The sequence below is a fragment of the Palaemon carinicauda genome, chromosome 28 (assembly GCF_036898095.1).
Source record: "Palaemon carinicauda isolate YSFRI2023 chromosome 28, ASM3689809v2, whole genome shotgun sequence".
NCBI lineage: Eukaryota > Metazoa > Arthropoda > Malacostraca > Decapoda > Palaemonidae > Palaemon > Palaemon carinicauda.
Genome location: NC_090752.1, coordinates 48195674 through 48214993, shown reverse-complemented (window position 1 = coordinate 48214993; position 19320 = coordinate 48195674). Strand labels below are relative to the sequence as shown.

The following is a 19320-nucleotide window of genomic DNA, read 5'->3' as shown; positions in this document are numbered from 1 at the left end:
CTTAATATATGCTTCTTAAAGCCATCATATCTCGCGAGAACCATTTTAATGTTGTCGTGAGAGTTAAACAGTTACTTATCGAGCCCTGTTCTCAAAGAAGCTCGTTTTAGTCCAGATGTGGATGTAACATTCAAACTCAAACTATATCCAAGCTAGAAATGATATTATTATTATTATTACTATTATTATTATTATTATTATTATTATTATTATTATTATTATTATTATTATTATTATTATTATTATTATTATTATTATTATTATTATTATTATTATTATTATTATTATTATTATTACTAGCTAACCTACAACCCTAGTTGGAAAAGCAGGGTGCTATAAGCTCAAGGGGCCCCAACAGAGAAAATTAACCCTATAAAGAAAGAAAATAAATAAACCATATGAGAAGTAACGAATAACTAAGTTAAAGTATCTTAAGATCATTAACAACGTTAAAATAGATCTGTAGTACATAAATTTTGAAGAGAGACTTGTGTTAGCAAACCCCCAAGGAAGATACAAGCAGAAATAAAACTGAACTTGTCATTTTAGTTTGTAAAACCTTTAATTGTCCTTTACATTTAACTGTAGGCCTATTATATGGTCTTTTTTTTATCTTTCTTCGCGAAGCGTTTAAGGATAGGCCTTCAATTGCATAGAGCTTAAAGAAAATTTAATAAGCTTGGTTTGAAAGAGACCTGTCATGTCAGAAAATATTGTTAGATTTTACATTTTTGACATATTAAATGTGAGAGAGGGTATGTATTTTTTAATATTATAAATTGCACGTTGGGTTCTTAACATGAATTTAACTAATGGAGCCCAATTTACTAAAAGATAACTTCTGTTAACAGTATCAAATATTGGAAGCCTGCCAAAGATTAATGTACTTCGGGGTCTCGCAACGCGGATTACGCTGATGTGATGAAATTAAATAAAAAGAATGTTCCTGAAATTAATATTTATGTGTATTGTTTTTGTTTTGAAAGTGGATTATAAAATTCCCCTTTCCGCCATCTTAATGGAATTCTAAGAAAATTAGCCTGTAAAACTCTTTGCAACCTAAACCTAAATTATTTACACTGATTTACGATAGTACAAAGTAAGAATATGTCTTGGAGTCCTCACAAGATAACATATGTAGACCATAAGAAAAAAAATAAGAGTAGCAATATGTTCGCAAAATCGAAAATTAACAATTGGTTTGGTCGGTTAACTTTAGTAACATTATAACAAAAAGAGTAATTAAAAACCGTAGAGATGGATAATTCGATAAAAAATACAAAGATAAAAATGGGCCTATTAAAAGCTTCCGAAAATTTTAAGCAATAGTCTCAGCCTATGAAGTTATTGAAGGAACGTCATTGCAACCCAACATCATAGGCTAATTTGAATGCACAGGTCACACAAGAAAGCGAGCTGTTAAACAACTATCCAGATTTCCTTGCCCATAGTGTTGCAAATAATCGATACTCATCATCAATATTTATACATATACGGTACACTTATTGGCATAGTTCATTATTATAACGCATTCACAGTTTTGCTTATGGCATTCACATAATTCAAACTAAGTGTTGTCTTAGCCTATTGGAAACGTCAATTCTTGACGATATGCTGAACTGGGGTTCGAGCCCCGCTTAATTTAAGCTAGATAGTTTCCTGTAGTGTCTGCACCAAGACCTACAAATAGAATCTATTCGTAGGTCTTGGTCTGCACCCTTGCTAATTCTATGAGCTAAGTATGTGGGTGTGTGTTTGTTGGATCCTATAGATTTACCTACACTGAATCATCAGCAGCCATTGCCTGACTCCACCCGCCTCTGGTCCTTGCATGGGTGGAGAGAGACCCGTGGCGCTGATCGTATATACAATATGGTCAGCCTCTAAGGCTTTGGCCACCGAGAATAGAGTCACTTCCCTTACCACCGCCATTCACGAGTGACCTTTAAACATCCATTTAGCATTTTTTTGCTTTACCCACCACAGTGCAGCTGTGTGACTGCAATTCCCCAGAAAACCGAGAAATATATTAATCTATATACTGAGACCATCGTATATGTATTTTTAATATTTATAGCCTATAGTAGACCTAATACAGTATTCCAATAGTTAATAAGCTAAATATCCAAGTTGTAAAATTAAATGTAAAGCCGTTTCCAAAAGCGAATCAATTGTAACAAGAAATTAGTTGTGAAACAAAAAAGCTTACTGAGATGAATTGATGAAATAATAATCAATTGTTCTATTAATGTAAAAATATAGTTTTAAAAAGAGTATTACATTCTCTCGAGCCAAACGCCTTCCTCGGTGAACACCCGCAGTTATAGACTTTTCTCGCTCCTCAAGGTAAACAATAGTTACGTCACTGAACGAAACATTTGGGGTTCCTTTGCTTACGTCTTATTCAACGTGTCATTTAACTTCACTAACAAATTACCTCCAATGGCAATGGCAGTTTAGTTTACGGTTGTTATTACTGTCTTCGTTTTTCCTAGTTCCTGTCATGAGGATAGGAGTTCTGATACAACATTTCCTTAGAAACGAGAATGATGTTCACCGATTGCTCAAATGAAGAGATGGCAAGATGAATGGAAAATCAACGATACGTTATCTCAGAAACGATTATCAAATCTCCTTAGGCTACTATTGACAACCAACCTTTTTCGCCAGTAGCCTTTAAACACACACGTACCAGGTAAGATAATTAGATAAGGCTACGCAACAGTATTTACAAGGAACAATGTTTAAAAGCTTTTTGTTTATACTTTTGTAATGGCAGACCTTGGAGATGGATGTGGGCTAGGATACGTAGGCTGGGTAATGTTGGCTATGCCAGAATGTAAAGTAAAGGCTAGATGTGTCTTTGGCTTTAAAAGACCTTTACTGGTGTGGTGGGTGAACTTAACTTGGTAGGGTTGTACTGTATTACAGATTCTCATTTCGAAAAGAAAATATATGATTTCCTGTAGGAAATGACATGATTTAACCGAATTTGACCTTCATTTCAACCGCAAACAAACAACAACCAGTTCGACTAACTTCAAGTAGCCGAACTGGTTGTTGTTGTTGTGGATGAAGTGAAGGTGAAATGTAATACTGTACAGTACAATAATAAGGGTGAATGTAGTTTATCGGGACATGCCGATATCTTTCTTATTACTAGCCCAATCTTTTTTCCTTATGGGGAAGATGTGCTTTACTATGATCCGATATACCATAATACAAAGTTATTTTATATTTTCTAAGTTCATCGTTGTCTTTGCCCCCAGCTAGGGGTTGTGACCTGGGAACTACTAGGTTCGGTTAGGTTGGGTTTGTGGGGTTTGTATGATAGCGACAGTGGTTGGGGGGTCGCAGGGGGCCGTTAGCCCCCCCGTTAGGTCATTAGGAAGCTAAGGACATGGCTTGTAAGTCAGGTTAGGGGGGGAAGTTTGGGTTAGTTGTCAATTTTTCTCGGCGTGTCCCCATAACCATGTAAGGTTAAAATTATAGAACAACAGGGAGCTATATTTTCAAGAGAAAAAACAAATTTACTTACGGTAAATAATGTGCATTCAGTGAATTTGACCTTTAGGTAACTATATGATACTTTAATTACTAACGAAACTGGAATTCTCTATAAGAAATGGACGAGTGCTGGCCAGTTTGGTATTTTTCTCTATATGTTTAATAGTGGCTGGGCCATAATAACTTATGTATCGGTCAATTAAAATACGAAATATGTTTTTCACTCTAAGTCCATTGTTTACATCTGAGAGACTGAAGGGTACTTATTGCTCATGCTTGGTTTCCGTGTATTTACAATTACGTATCTGTCAGGTGATTTTGTAAACCAATTAACAATTTACAAGTACTTCTTCATAAGTTCCCGGATGTTGTTCTACAACAGCCATTTTTTTCCCACCTTCCCCTTCAGTTTTAATTTCACCACCATCACGTAAAGATGTCACCAGGAGGGAACTTGAGTGAAGTACATCAATCTTTTTCAATATTAAACTTACCCGATAATCATGTAGCTGTCAACTCCGTTGCCCGACAGAATTCTACGGAAGGGATACGCCAGCGATCGCTATACAAGAGGGGGGTGTACTCACAAGCGCCATCTGTGGCCAGGTACTGCAGTACTTCTTGTTGACACCACCTCAATTTTTCCTCTGTCGTGCTTCCGGCAAGACGTTCATGGATACGCTTATAATTTTGGAGTCTTGTTCACGGTTTTTGGTGAAGTATTGCTCTAAGATTTCAGCTTTCGCTATTCAGGAAGTTTTATTATTAGCTTAGCTAGCTTTTGAATTAATTTGATTAATTATGGTGACGAATAGAGTATGAACTCTCTTTCACCTTTAAATGGCCGACCCTTCCCTTAGACGGAAGTGTTGGTGTCTAAGAGAGTATAGACTCTCTTTCTTACCCAGTCCGGGACCTCTTGCAAGCTCCCAAGCCCAGGGGAGAAGCAATGTCGAAGGGCAAAAGGGTTCGGCAGGCCTTGATCGGCGCACAGAAGTATCCTCGGTGGTTGCGGGCGTGTCTTACAGAGACCGTCACTCCCACCCGCAGACGATTGAGCCCTTATTTTGCTCGTCTGCAGAAGAAATTTCGGGGAGAAAACGCTGGACTCAGGTCTCAAGACCTCTTAAACGTAAAGTCCAGACCTCTAGAGTTCAACAACCCGGATGCAGTCATTGGGTTAGCTCTGACTCTCCGCAGTCATCAGGTGACTGCACACCTCCTAAGAGAGGTAAGGCGATGCCTTAACAGACCTCATCTTCTGTTAAGGCTTTGCCTCAACAGACCTTATCGTCTGTTGATCCCAAGATGACTTTGCTGCAGTCCATGCAGTCGCAGCTTGCGGTCTTAATGCGTGAGTTTCAGGCTGAGAAGGTTACACCTCCTCCTGCGAGCGCTCCGCCTCACCGCAGTCCAGTCTGCCAGGCGTACGAAGTTGAGGTTCCTCAAGCTACCTTACCGCGTTCGGAGTTGCCAGTTACCAGCGTTGTGCAGCTACCTCAACCTTCCTTAATGCAACCTCAACAATGGGAACAGGAGTCTTATGCCTTGAGGCAAGATTTTCTTGCAGTTAGACCATCTTTGAGGCTACAACCTTTTGAGGTACGACAACCTCTACCATCCTTGAGGCAGCCACCTCAGCTCTCGCAGCTGCTACCTCAACTATCCTCAAGGCGAGAGCCTCAACTCTTGAGGCTAGCTCCTCAGGAACCTCAACTCGTGAGACAGGAACTGCGTTCTGCGCAGCCGCTACCTCAACTCTCGCAGCTCACACCTCAAGAACCTCAACTCGTGAGTCAAGAGCCTCTCTCTGCGCAGACACCTCAACCCTTGAGGCAAGCGCAACTCTTGAGGCAGGAACCTCATGCTATGAGTCAGCCACCTCAACGCATGCATCTGCCACTTTCTCCTCAACTTGAGCCTCTTCCCATTCAACTTTGAAATAACAAATGACAATAATAACACCTCATTACTTTCATAACTTGCATTTGTTATCATATACATGTATGCCTACACAAACATTATGATAATGGAGGTTATTCGTATTACTTTAATAAAAAAATATAAATGTATTCCTTGCAATATATTTTTAACAAATCGCAAATATGGCAAAATATCTTCAAAATATTATGTTGATATTAAAACCCCATGCAACATGCATGAAGTAATGCAGTGTTGCCAACAGGGCGAGTTTCCCTGTCCTGAGGTGAAGTAGATTATAGATCGTATATTTAGTGCAGCTTAATTCTACGATTATCATGCCGGCTATCAAATTCATCAACAAAACAGTCTAAATCAATTCCCTCGGCACGTGCACTTTCAATGGACAGTAATGCGATATTACTCAATCTAGCACTGGTCATGGAATTTCTGAGAAATGTTACACGCCATGCAACATGCTCTGCTTCTCTTACAGCATGCTCTACATACAGCATGATCTGCATACAGCATGCTCTGCATACCTTACCGCATGCTTCTCAGTCACACATCTTTGGTTGTTGCCAACTCACTAGACTGTCAAGCAGTTTCATAACGTTGCCTTCTAGTCTGCTGCTTTTGCACCAGTGAAACCCTCACTGAGAGAACTTAGCTTTTCTCGGATATGGTCCCTGTAGATGAGAAAGTGCTTTTCTCCCTCCTTCTGATATTCCCTTGAGGACTCTGTCATTTGGAGAGGAGCCTTTAGCTGCGTAGCCTCCTATGGACTTTTATTTAAGCATAACATGCTTCCAGGGAAGGTAATGGTTCCACTTCAGTCGCTAACCCCGTCTGTTACCACACCTGCTCCCATAGACCTTGAGCTGTGTTGCAAGACATGCAGTCCAAGCTTAGTCCTTGTTAGAGGATTTTCTTGTTTACGGAGTCAGTGTGTCACTGGGAAGACGTTCAACAACCAGCAGAAGTGACTTGTTGTGACGCAGTGCGGCAACCTCAGCAACCCGATAAGGAGTTGTCTGTACGACCCAGACAGTCTAGACAGCTTCGGGTTGTCACTGTACTTCCTCGCTTCCCCATGGTTGACAGTTCACAGACTGTGCAGCAGTACCATGATCTTGTGTCCGGCTCCGTCAGACGACTGGCTTTTAAGAGCTCCCACAAGTCGTCGCTGTCTGGAGATTCTCAGATGGACTATGAATCTGACCAAGGAACTGGGCCTCCTGGTCAATTTTGAGGAGTCTCAGCTCGTCCCATCCCAGACCATTGTCTACCTGGGTATGGATCTTCAGAGTCGAGCTTTTCGGGCTTTTCCGTCGGCCCCAAGGATCTTCCAAGCCCTAGAATGCATCCAGAGCATGCTGAGAAGGAACCGATGCTCAGTCAGGTAGTGGATGAGTCTAACAGGGACACTTTCATCGCTGGCCCTGTTCATCGTGTTAGGGAGACTCCACCTCCCCCCCTTCAGTATCATCTAGCTGCTCACTGGATAAAGGACATGACGCTAGAGACGGTCTCAGTTCCTGTTTCCGTAGAGAGAAGGTCTTCTCTCGCGTGGTGTAAGAACAGCTTTCTTCTCAAGGAAGTCTACATTTGGCTGTTCAGAAACCCGACCGCCGTCTTCTCTCGGACGCATCAGACATGGGCTGGGGTGCGACTTTGGACGGACAGGAATGCTCGGGAACATGGAATCAGGAGCAAAGGACACTTCACATCAATTGCAAGGAGTTGTTGGCGGTTCTTCTGGCCTTGATAAACTTCAAGTCCCTCCAGCTTAACAAGGTGGTGGAGGTGGACTCTGACAACACCACAGCCCTGGCTTACATCTTCAAGCAGGGAGGGACTCTTTCGTGGAAGTTGTTCTAGATCGCAAGGGACCTCCTCATCTGGTCAAAAGATCGAAAGCTCACGCTGGTAACGAGGTTCATTCAGGGCGGTATGAATGTCATGGCAGATCGCCTCAGCCGGAAGGGTCAGGTCATCCCCACAGAGTGGACCCTTCACAAGAGTGTTTGCAGCAGACTTTGGGCCCTGTGGGGTCAGCCAACCATAGATCTGTTCGCTACCTCGATAACCTAGAGACTCCTGTTGTATTGTTCTCCGATTCCAGACCCAGCAGCAGTTCACGTGGATGCTTTTCTGCTGGATTGGTCCCATCTCGACCTGTATGCATTCCCGCCGTTCAAGATTGTCAACAGGGTACTTCAGAAGTTCTCCTCTCGCAAAGGGACACGGCTGACGTGGGTTGGCTCCGCTCTGGCCCGCGAGAGAATGGTTCATAGAGGTACTGCAATGGCTGGTCGACATTCCCAGGACTCTTCCTCTAGGAGTGAACCTTCTACGTCAACCTCACGTAAAGAAGGTACACCCAAACCTCCACGCTCTTCGTCTGACTGCCTTCAGACTTTCGAAAGACTCTCAAGAGCTAGGGGCCTTTCGAAGGAGGCAGCCAGAGCGATTGCCAGAGCAAGGAGAACATCCACTCTCAGAATCTATCAGTCTCAAGGGGAAGTCTTCCGTAGCTGGTACAAGACCAATGCAGTTTCCTCAACCAGTACCACTGTAACCCAGATTGCTGACTTCCTGTTACATCTAAGGAAAGTAAGATCCCTTTCAGCTCCTACGATCAAGGGTTACAGAAGTATGTTGGCAGCGGTTTTCCGCCACAGAGGCTTGGATCTTTCCACCAACAAAGATCTACAGGACCTCCCTAGGTCTTTTGAGACCTCAAAGGAACGTCGGTTGTCCACTCCAGGCTGGAATCTAGACGTGGTCCTAAGGTTCCTTATGTCATCAAGATTTGAACCTCTCCAATCAGCCTCTTTTTAGGACCTCACATTAAAAACTCTTTTCCTCGTGTGCTTGACAACAGCTAAAAGAGTAAGTGAGATCCACGCCTTCAGCAGGATCATTGTTTTCACATCTGAAACGGCTACATGTTCCTTGCAGCTCGGTTTTTGCTAAACGAGCTTCCTTCACGTCCTTGGCCTAAGTCGTTCGAGATCCCAAGCCTGTCCAACTTGGTGGGGAATGAACTGGAGAGAGTACTTTGCCCAGTTAGAGCTCTTAGGTTCTATCTAAAAAGGTCTTAACCTTTACGAGGACAATCAGAAGCCTTATGGTGTGCTATCAAGAAACCTTCTTTTCCAAGTTCTAAGAACTCAGTTTCTTACTATTCAGGCTTCTGATTAGGGAAGCACATTCTCATCTGAAGGAAGAAGACCTTGCTTTGCTGAAGGTAAGGACACATGAAGTGGGAGCTGTGGCTACTTCAGTGGCCTTCAAACAGAACCGTTCTCTGCAGAGTGTTATGGATGCAACCTATTGGAGAAGCAAGTCAGTGTTCGCATCATTCTATCTCAAAGATGTCCAGTCTCTTTACGAGTACTGCTACACCCTGGGACCATTCGTAGCAACGAATGCAGTAGTAGGCGAGGGCTCAGCCACTACATTCCCATAATCCCATAACCTTTTAACCTTTCTCTTGAATACTTTTTATGGGTTGTACGGTCGGCTAAGAAGCCTTCCACATCCTTGTTGATTTGGCGGGTGGTCAATTCTTTCTTGAGAAGCGCCGAGGTTAAAGGTTGTGATGAGGTCCTTTAGTATGGGTTGCAGCCCTTGATACTTCAGCACCTTAGAGTTGTTCAGCCTCCTAAGAGGAACGCTGCGCTCAGTAAGGAAGACGAACTTATTTAAGGCAGAGTACAGTAATGGCTCAAGTCGACTTCCTTACCAGGTACTTGTAATTTCATTGTTATTTTGAATAACTGATAATATGAAATACGGGATACTTAGCTTCTTGATATACATGTACACTGGTTTTCACCCACCTCCCTGGGTGTGAATCAGCTACATGATTATCGGGTAAGTTTAATATTGAAAAATGTTATTTTCATTAGTAAAATAAATTTTTGAATATACTTACCCGATAATCATGATTTAATTGACCCACCCTTCCTCCCCATAGAACCAGTGGACCGAGGAAAAATTGAGGTGGTGTCAACAAGAAGTACTGCAGTACCTGGCCACAGGTGGCGCTTGTGAGTACACCCCCCTCTTGTATAGCGATCGCTGGCGTATCCCTTCCGTAGAATTCTGTCGGGCAACGGAGTTGACAGCTACATGATTATCGGGTAAGTATATTCAAAAATTTATTTTACTAATGAAAATAACATATTTCAAAATTTAGTGTGATTTCATTTATGTCGGCAATTGATTATGATGGAAATACTCTCCGTTCATTGTATAGGTATTGTTACTAATGTGAAATTAAAAGATAAACCGAGAAATAATGCCCCAAAGGTCCGATTCTGACATGATTTTTGGGAAGACGAACACATTATCTACTATAAAGCTTCTGTAAAGATTACCAAGACAGGAAAAAAAAAAGACGGTGTCAATCATAAGTTAAGGATTTATTTGGTATATACTTTTATCATATTATAAGGATTTCTTTGTGATTTACTTTTAGTTTGTGGCCTGGGAAGGGTGGTCTGGCTAGCGGTTGTGACCTATGAGGGGGGGTGTTCTGGGGGCTTGCCCCCAGCTAGGGGTTGTGACCTGGGAAGGGGGTCTGGGCTATGGGTTGTGATCTGGGAACTATTAGTTTAGGTTAGGTGGGTTTGTTAGGTTCTGTACCCCTTTATAAATCTCAAAAGTGTTAAATAATCATGTTTGGCCTGTTTTCAGCTACTTACATGAACCATAAATTTTTCCAACTGGTTATCTAGGCCTCATTTTGACTTTCTGACCATTATTATTGCTGTGAATCACTCGTTTTTGACATTTCCCCACCTAAAAAACCCCGGTTTCCCACTGGTGTCCTCCATAATTGTCTATATAAAGGGGTCCAAAAACTCATGAACGGGTGGTTTGCCCCCCCCCCCAATAATCAAGGTCAGAAATGCATAGAACACAAGATAACAAGTAGGAAAAATGTATGGTTCATGTATTTGTCTAGAAATTAAAGCATGATATATTCACCGACCTTTATTTTCACCGCAAATAAACCGTTCTTCCGCTGTTCCCCCCTTTCCCGACGGACACAGGTGGGAACCTGGGACTTTGGGTGGGTGAAAACAGAAAACTTGATTGTTTAACACAAGATTTGTAAAAGGCCACAGAACCTAACAAACCCACCTAACCTAATATGGTAGTTCCCAAGTCACAGTCCTAGATGGGGAGGGAAGCCCCAGGGGCCCCCCCCCTTCACAGCTCACAAACCTTCCCAGGTCACAGACCTAGCCGGGCTGGACCCCTTTCCCAGGTCACAAAAATATCCAGGTCAAAGACCTAGCTGGGGGCAAGACCTCCAAAACCCCCCTACCCAGGTCACAAACTTAAAGTAAATAACAAATAATTCTATACCTTATGATTAACACCGTGTCTTTTTGTCTTAGCAATCGTTACAGTCGAATTACTGTATAAAATGTGCTGATCTTCCCTAAAAGGTAACTCAGAATTGCACTTGGGACACTTTAAATTTTTGAGGAATAACACAATGAGCTTTTAAAAAATTGTTCACAACACTAGGTGTACTCTAATACTCACTATGAAGCTTTGCTATAGCATCCATATAGCCATAGTGGTCCATAACAAACACCCAACACAGCTACAAAGGAACTGAAAAGTTTTCCTAAGAAAACTAGGCTTGTGTCACAGAACTACCCATGTCACACTTGAGCATACAAACATGCCCAAATATGGTAAACTTCATCAAATGGTGGGGAAGGAAGGAGGAAGAGCTACATACAAACGAAAGAGCAGGAGTAATTCCATTGGTAGAAAGAAAGTGGAAGAATGGCTAGTACGCAGGAATTATAAAGTTGTTATTGCGTAAAAAGACACATACAAACATACGAACTGCAGGAGATACATGTGGTTTGTAAAATGTAAACAAAAGAGTGAAATTAATATTTATTCCATAACTGGAATACAAACCATGCTTTGTTCCGTAACTGAAATACAAACCACGCTATTTAATATGGGTAATTACTTTCGGCGTAGCTGAAATGACGAGCCATTAGAATTTTAACGAGGGTTTACTACCCCACCGCTAGTTAGGGGGGTGGGTAGGGAGGGTACCTTGCCCCCCCCCCCCTCACACTCACCTGTGCTGAGCTCACTTTGCTCTCGGCTCGGGTGGTAGTCGGACGTGTCTGCTGTCACCCTCGCCTTCTCTAACAGCCATTACTAATCTTTTGTTTGCTTTTTCTTTGACAGAGTGTTTGTGAAGTTGGCCTCTGCGATGCGTAAGTGTCCTGGTTTACCTGACCGCCCTTGTGGTACCTATATGTCGGCGGTCGAAACGGACCCCCACACCTTGTGTCCTTACTGTAGGGGCCAACGGTGTGATAAGAGTAATGTACGTGGTCAGTGCAGGGAGTGGTCTACCTCTCAGTGGGAGAGGTTTTCCCGGCGCCCGGAAGAAGAAATCCAGGCGGGATATTTCTCCTTCGAAGATTTCTTTGAAAGGAGAAAATCCCAAGGGCTCTTCTTCCGTGCCCCAAACCTCCTCCGAAGCTCCCACTCGATCGGTTTCTTCCGAGAAACTGTCGAGTGGTAGCGTAAGCTGCAGTTCTGTTGACTGATCTCGGGGTTTGGGAGAGGGAGTTGCCTCCCATAGCGAGGCAGCTCCTCCTCCTCCCCCGGGGGAGGATTTAAATGTAAATGTTCATGTAACTAATAATGATTTGTTGTAGCTTTGGGCTTCTTTGGGGCTTGAGGGTTCGCCCTCCAAGGAAGCCTTGTTTGACATGATCAGATTGGGGGCAGCTGTCAAACAATCGCCGACTTTAGCAGAGGTTGATCCTCTGTCTATCGTCGACGTTGTTGTGGCAGAGACTTCTGATGAGTTGTATCAAACCTATGCTCCTGATGATGCTGATGTAGCTGAAGGGTTAGTTCCCCCCTCCGAACATCTTTCGAGGGAGGAACTAAGTCCAACGGTCTCTCCTGCCGGTGATTCTCCCCCTCGGGGGAGTTCACTCACAGAGACTCCTCTTCGGAGGACTGCTGATGGTCAGCCTGCTTACCCCACGGCCCCCAGAGGGCGAATAAGGCGTAAAGCTCGCCTTCCTCTTCGCCGTAGAGGCCTTCCTTCACCTCACAAGGGTGTTAGGAGGCGCCTCTTCGGTTCATCATCGCCGCAGTCCGCCGCAGAGGAACCTCGCCGTCATTCACCGACTCTTCCAGCTACATCCCTGGACCTCTCCGCAAATCGTTCGCGATCTCCTTCGGTGGAAGGTCGACCTTGCAAAGGACACGCCGACCTTCCACCCGCCAGACCTGCTGACCTGCCGTCGCCGTTCCTGGCCGCTGATGCGCTGTGGGTGCCCGCGAACCCTGTTTTTAAACGGGCAACGGTCCCTTCGGGGCACAAGGGACTTTCACACAATGTGTCTAAGTCCCTTAAGCGCCAGGTATCTCCTGAGCACCATCGTTCACCTGCGCGCAAGTGCTCTCTAGCTGTTGTGGTAACTGTTATAGCGCGCCAGCACTCACCTGCGCGTCAGCACTCTCCTACGCGCCAGCGCTCGCCTGCGCGCCAACGATCTCTTGCGCGCCCACGATCTTCTGATCTGGGTGCAAAGGGGAAGATACAGTGATACCTCGGTAGTCGAACGACTCTATACTCGAACAATTCGGAGTTCGACCAAAATTTTCGAGAAATTTTTGCTGCGGTGCTCGACCAAAAATTCGGTACTCGACCAGCCGAACACGTGACGACCGCATGGGCTTTGTGATGATCGCGCCATCTCGGCCACTCTCGCTTGTTCGGGAAGCATCAGTTCTCTCGAGAGCGTCACTCAGACAACGCGCGATCAGCATTCGTTGTGATTTAGTGATTTTCAGTGCTTTTAATTGCTTTTTTAGCTTTCATAATGAGTCCCAAGAAAGTAATGAGTGTTAAGGGGAAGGAGAAGAGGAAAACAGTGCGAACAACGATCGAGTTGAAGAAGGAAATTATAGCGAAATATGAGAATGGTGTACGAGTGTCCGATTTAGCGGTAGAATACGGAATGGCGAAGTCGACCATTTCTACGTTTTTAAAGCATAAAGAAATGATTAAGAAGGCGAATGTTGCAACGGGAGTTACGGCGGTAACTAAGCAAAGGCCACAAGTGATTGAGGAGATGGAAAAGTTGCTTTTAATATTTATTAAAGAAAAACAGTTGGCCGGGGAAAGTGTTAGTGAAGCGTTCATTTGTGAAAAAGCGTTGCATATCTATGAAGAATTAGTGAAGAAAAGTCCGAGTACCAGTGAAAGTGATTCATTTACATTTAAAGCGAGCAGGGGTTGGTTTGAAAAGTTTCGTAATAGAACAGGTATTCATCGTGTTACTAGGCATGGGGAGGCAGCTAGTTCGGATCAAATTGCAGCCGATAAATACGTGGGGGAATTCGATCGGTACATAAATGAACAAAATTTGATCGCACAACAAGTCTTTAATTGTGATGAGACTGGGTTATTTTGGAAGAAAATGCCAGCCAATACGTACATTACCAAGGACGAGACGAAGATGCCAGGTCACAAGCCAATGAAAGATAGGCTAACATTGTTGCTGTGTGCAAATGCAAGTGGCGATTGCAAGATCAAACCCTTGTTAGTGTACCACTCGGACAACCCCCGGGTGTTCAAACGAAATAATATTTGTAAAAGTGCACTACCAGTTATGTGGCGCTCGAACACTAAATCTTGGGTCACAAGACAATTCTTTACTGAGTGGATAAACGAAGTGTTTGCCCCCCAGGTTAAGGCTTACCTCATTGAAAAGAGCTTGCCAATGAAATGTCTTCTGGTTATGGACAATGCTCCTGCACATCCTCCAGGTCTCGAGGATGACTTGAAAGAAGAATACAGCTTTATCAAAATCAAATTCTTGCCCCCCAATACTACTCCCATACTCCAGCCCATGGACCAACAGGTCATTTCAAACTTCAAAAAACTCTATACCAAGGCCCTTTTCAGAAAGTGTTTTGAAGTGACCAGTGACACGAAGTTGACCCTAAAGGAATTCTGGAAGGAACACTTCAGCATCCTCAACTCTGTTAACATGATTGACCAAGCTTGGCGAGGTGTGACCTATAGGACATTGAACTCTGCCTGGCGTAAGCTGTGGCCATCATGTGTCACAGAGAGGGAGTTTGAAGGTTTCCAACCAGAGGCGGGTCCAAGCACTGCTACCCCTGTAATTTCTGATGACACTGATGTCGTTGAGGAAATTGTTGTCATGGGCAGGAGTTTGGGGCTTGAGGTCGACAAGGATGATATTGATGAGCTTGTAGAAAGCCATTCTACCGAGTTGACTGTGGAGGAATTGTTGCACCTGCAACAACAACAGCAGCAGGATCTGATTGTGGAGCAGGAATCTTCAGAAGAGGATGAGGTAAGGGAGGATGTTCCAAGTTCTCTCATCAATGAAATTTGTTCCAAGTGGGCAGATGTGCAGGCTTTTGCTGAAAAATACCACCCAGAAATTGCAGTAGCAAACCGGGCAGTGCATATGTTTAATGATAGTGTCATGTATCATTTTCGAAGAATACTGCAGAGGAGGAAGAAACAATTAACAATAGACCAGTTTTTCACAAAAGAAAAGAAAGCTGCTACATCAAAGCCTGTTTCTCCTCCAAAGAAGAGACAAAGAAGAGAAGAAACCCCTGAAATAGATCTGCCCACCCTTTCATTGGAGAGAGAAACAACTCCTGAAGGAGAACTACCCCGCCACATCATGGAAGGGGACTCTCCTTCCAAGCAGTAACCTCCCCCTTCCATCCTCTCCACATCCATCCCTGTATGCCATCGAACCGCTGCTCAAAGGTATGTTCACTACAGTACAGAAAATGGTTTAAAATTGTTTTATTTTAGTACAGTAAATGGTTTAAAATTGTTTTATAGGATTTTCTGACCAATTTCATACACATTTAGATAATTATTGTTGTTTAGGTACACGTTTTATTAATATTTTGGGCCTGTTCGAGTGCTTGGGAACGGAATAGAATATATACCATTATTTCTTATGGGGAAAAAAAATTCGGTACTCGAACAAATCGGAGGTCGAACACGGATCTCGAACGGATTATGGTCGAGTACCGAGGTATCACTGTAATCTCTTCCCCTGCTCGCCAGCGCTCTCCAACGTGCCATCGGACCCCGCCTTCTCGCCATCCTTCACCTGCGCGCGATGGGGCAGTCTCCAACGCGCACCCTCCTATTCTTCCTGATGTGCGCCCTCATGCGCGCCCGCGCGCAAAGGATATATATCCTGCGCGCGCGCGCGCCTAACGATATCACCCTCACGGGCTCTTCGGGATCCTGCGCGCCCGCGAGCGCTCATTCAGCCTTCTGCGCGCCCTCTGCAATCACCGGAACGCGCCCCTGCACGCCATCGATCGCCCACGCGCGCCCTCGCCCGCGCGCGCGAACAATCGCCTGCGTTCGATCAGGCAAAATTCCATAGCGCGAGCGCCAGTGCGACCCACAGCGTGATCCCACGCGCGAGGCTGCAGGACGCCGCACGACCAGGTCATCGTCATCGTGTCCCCCCCCCCGCAAGTGCAGAACAGCGCGCTCGCCGGAGGGAGGGAGAACTCCAGATAAGTCCAGGAACTTTCCTTCTTCCTTCCAGGCAGACCCTACTTTGGTAACTCCTCCTAGGGATCGAACGATCCCCTTCCCTCCAGAGGGAGTATCCGACAGCACAGCTGTCAGTCGGCAGCCCTGGTTTGGGTCCCTTGTCAGAGCGGTCGTGCAGGCTTTTAAGCCTGTTCGCTCTGAGCTGGGCCACAAATCAGTGGCAGCTTCGACTCCCCTGACGAGGAAGAGAGGAGTAACTGACGTGGTGACTTCTCCAAGGGCGAAGCTGACTCCTCGGAAGTCTTTGAGGAAGGCCTCCTCCCCCCCCCCCAGACTTTCTCTCCCTCCCCTTCGGACGAGGATTTCCCGTCCTCAGGGGAGTCACGTGAGGTGAGGCGTTCCCCCATCGCACCAATGAGGGAAACCCCACCTCGCGCAGAGAAGTCTTCTCGGGTAGGGGTGGAGAAGAGCCTCCCACCATCACTGTTGGAGTCCTGCATCCCTCCCAGGAGGGAGTCGAAGGACTCCAAGACTTTACCGAAGTCATCCTCAAGGATTAGACCAGAGCCAGCCAAGCCCTCGGAGAATGTCCACGAGTCCCCCCAAGAAGAGCCTTTGGGGACAGGAGACTTCGCTGCCAGCCCTTCAGGAGGAGAGCTACAGGTGTCAGAGCATGCATTCTGGCAGGTTCTGACCCTTATGAGGAATCTCAATGGGTTCTCAGATCCAGAGATTCCCCCTCGTGAGGGCAAGGATACGGTCTTGGACCGAGTCTTTGGTACTCAAAAGCCCTCTAAGGCCAGCGCAGCTTTGCCCTGGTCCCAAGGGGTTAAGATTGCCAGAGATAAGGTCGAGGGCCAGCTCTCCGAGCTTGCCTCCTCCAGCCGATCCAGCACCGGTAACAAACTCCTCCCGCCTCCTCGTGTCCATCAGAGGAGGTACTTTGACATCATGGAGGAGACTTGTTTAGCTCTTCCCTTACACCACTCTTTGGAAGAGCTTACCAGGGGAGTCCCTCTAGAGAGACTCTCCAACCGGCAAGTGTCGTTCTCGGCTACGGAGATCCATAGCCAGGAGAAGGTGGCGAAGTGTGCCATGCAGGCAACTTCATGGCTGGTTATCTGGCTAGGGTCTCTGGGCATCCTGTTATAATCTGAGGACTTGTCCAAAGAGAGTACCAGGAAGGCCATGGAGACCTTTCTACTTTCAGGCACTCGTACCATCGAGTTTCTAGCCCACCAAGTCTCGAACTTGTGTGCTAATACCATCTTGAAGCGTCGAGATGCGGTGTCTGAGAGATTCCACCTGAAGGTCCCCGGCACCGAGATCAGCAGGCTCAGACATTCTTCCATCTTGGGGAAGAATTTTTTTGAGCCTAAGGACGTGGAGCTGGCGGCTGAGAGATGGAGGAAGTCCAACCAGGACTCTCTCCTACATAGGGCTTTAACATCAAAGCCCTATAAACCCCCAGCAACCCAGCAACCACGTCCTACCAAGACCACGAAACCGGCAGCTGTAGCGAAGACAACGGTGTCGAAGCCCTTTCCTGTCAAGGACAAGAAAGGCAAAAAGTCCTCCAGGGGAGGAAAAAATCCTAGAGGGAGTGGCCGAGGCCGCAAACGCTAGGATTGGCAGTCCCCCTGCATGTCCACCAGTGGGGGGGATGCCTACAAAGTTGCGCAAACAGGTGGCAGCAACTCTGGGCCGATTCCTGGACGATTTCCGTAATCAGTCAAGGATATCGCGTCCCGTTCATAACATCTCTACCTCCCCTGACAGCGAATCAAGTGTCGTTGAGCTCCCTTGCCAGCGAATCCAGTGTCGTTGAGCGCCCTTGCCAGCGAATCCAGTGTCGTTGAGCTCCCTTGCCATGGGATCGGCAAGGGGGCAAGCCCTTCGGGCAGAAGTCGAGACTGTGTTGAAGAAGGGCGCTCTCCAAGAGGTCGTCGACGGGTCCCCAGGCTTCTTCAGTCGACTCTTTCTTGTAAAGAAGGCGTCTGGAGGCTGGAGACCAGTTATCGACCTCTCAGCTCTGAACAGGTTTGTCAAGCAGACCCCGTTCAGCATGGAGACGGCAGACATGGTCAGACTTGCAGTGAGACCGCAAGACTTCATGTGTACACTGGACCTGAAGGACGCGTACTTCCAGATCCCAGTCCATCCGTCTTCAAGGAAGTACTTAAGATTCAGCCTAGACAACAAGATCTACCAGTTCAAGGTGCTGTGTTTCGGTCTCTCCACAGCACCTCAGGTTTTCACCAGAGTGTTCACCCTAATATCTTCGTGGGCACACAGGATTGGCATCCGTCTCCTCCGTTATCTGGAAGACTGGCTGATCCTAGCAGACTCGGAGTCAGCCCTTCTTCGACACCGAGACAAACTTCTGGGACTTTTCCAAGATCTGGAGATCATGGTAAATCTCGAGAAGTCTTCTCTGCTTCCTACTCAAAGACTGGTATATCTAGGCATGATCATAGACGCCAATCTCCACAAAGCCTTCCCATCAGACGACAGGATAGCAAGGCTGAGGAGGGTCGTGAGTCCTTTCCTCAGACGAGAAGAGCTCCCAGCCCAATCGTGGTTACGTCTCCTCGGTCACCTCTCATCCTTGGCCCGTCTAGTTCCCAACGGTCACCTCAGAATGAGATCTCTGCAGTGGCAACTCAAGTCCTGGTGGAATTAAGGTCACGATTCCCCGGACGTCATGATCCCTATGGGTCCTGCGGAACGGACGGATCTTCAGTGGTGGGTGACAGACGAGAACCTACGAAGGGGAGTGGATCTTCTCGTCCTCCCCCCGGATTTGATGCTGTTTTCGGACGCCTCAAAGAAAGGGTAGGGGACCCACGTTCTGCACCACAGGACCTCAGGCCTGTGGTCAGAATCAGAAAAGTGCCTCCATATAAATCTGCTATAAATGAAGGCCGTATTCCTGGCCCTTCAACAGTTCCAACAATACCTGGCGGGTCACTCTGTGGTGGTGATGAGCGACAACACCACAGTAGTGGCTTACATCAACAAGCTGGTAGGTACCTTTTCAGAGCAGCTATCCCATCTCGCAGTAGAGATACTGAGATGGACCGAAGTCCACTCGATTCCACTATCGGCTCGCTTCATTCCAGGCAAGAGGAATGTGCTCGCCGACAGTCTGAACAGAGCGTCTCAGATAGTGAGTACCGAGTGGTCTTTGGATCATCTAGTAGCCAACAAAGTCCTGACTTTGTGGGGTTCCCCGACTGTGGATCTGTTCGCTACAGCGCTGAAATTCAAGCTCCCGCTGTACTGCTCCCCAGTCCCGG

At 45.9% G+C, this 19320-nt stretch overlaps 1 protein-coding gene across 1 annotated transcript in view; it reads left to right on the top strand.

Annotated features, from left to right (window-relative positions):
• Positions 1–2348: 2348 nt before the first annotated feature.
• Positions 2349–19320, top strand: part of LOC137621805 (major facilitator superfamily domain-containing protein 9-like) — an 86607-nt gene continuing 69635 nt past the window's right edge. The window contains exon 1 of the mRNA XM_068352312.1: positions 2349–2695. The gene's annotated coding sequence lies outside the window, so the exon portion shown is untranslated. The remainder of the gene's footprint in view (positions 2696–19320) is intronic.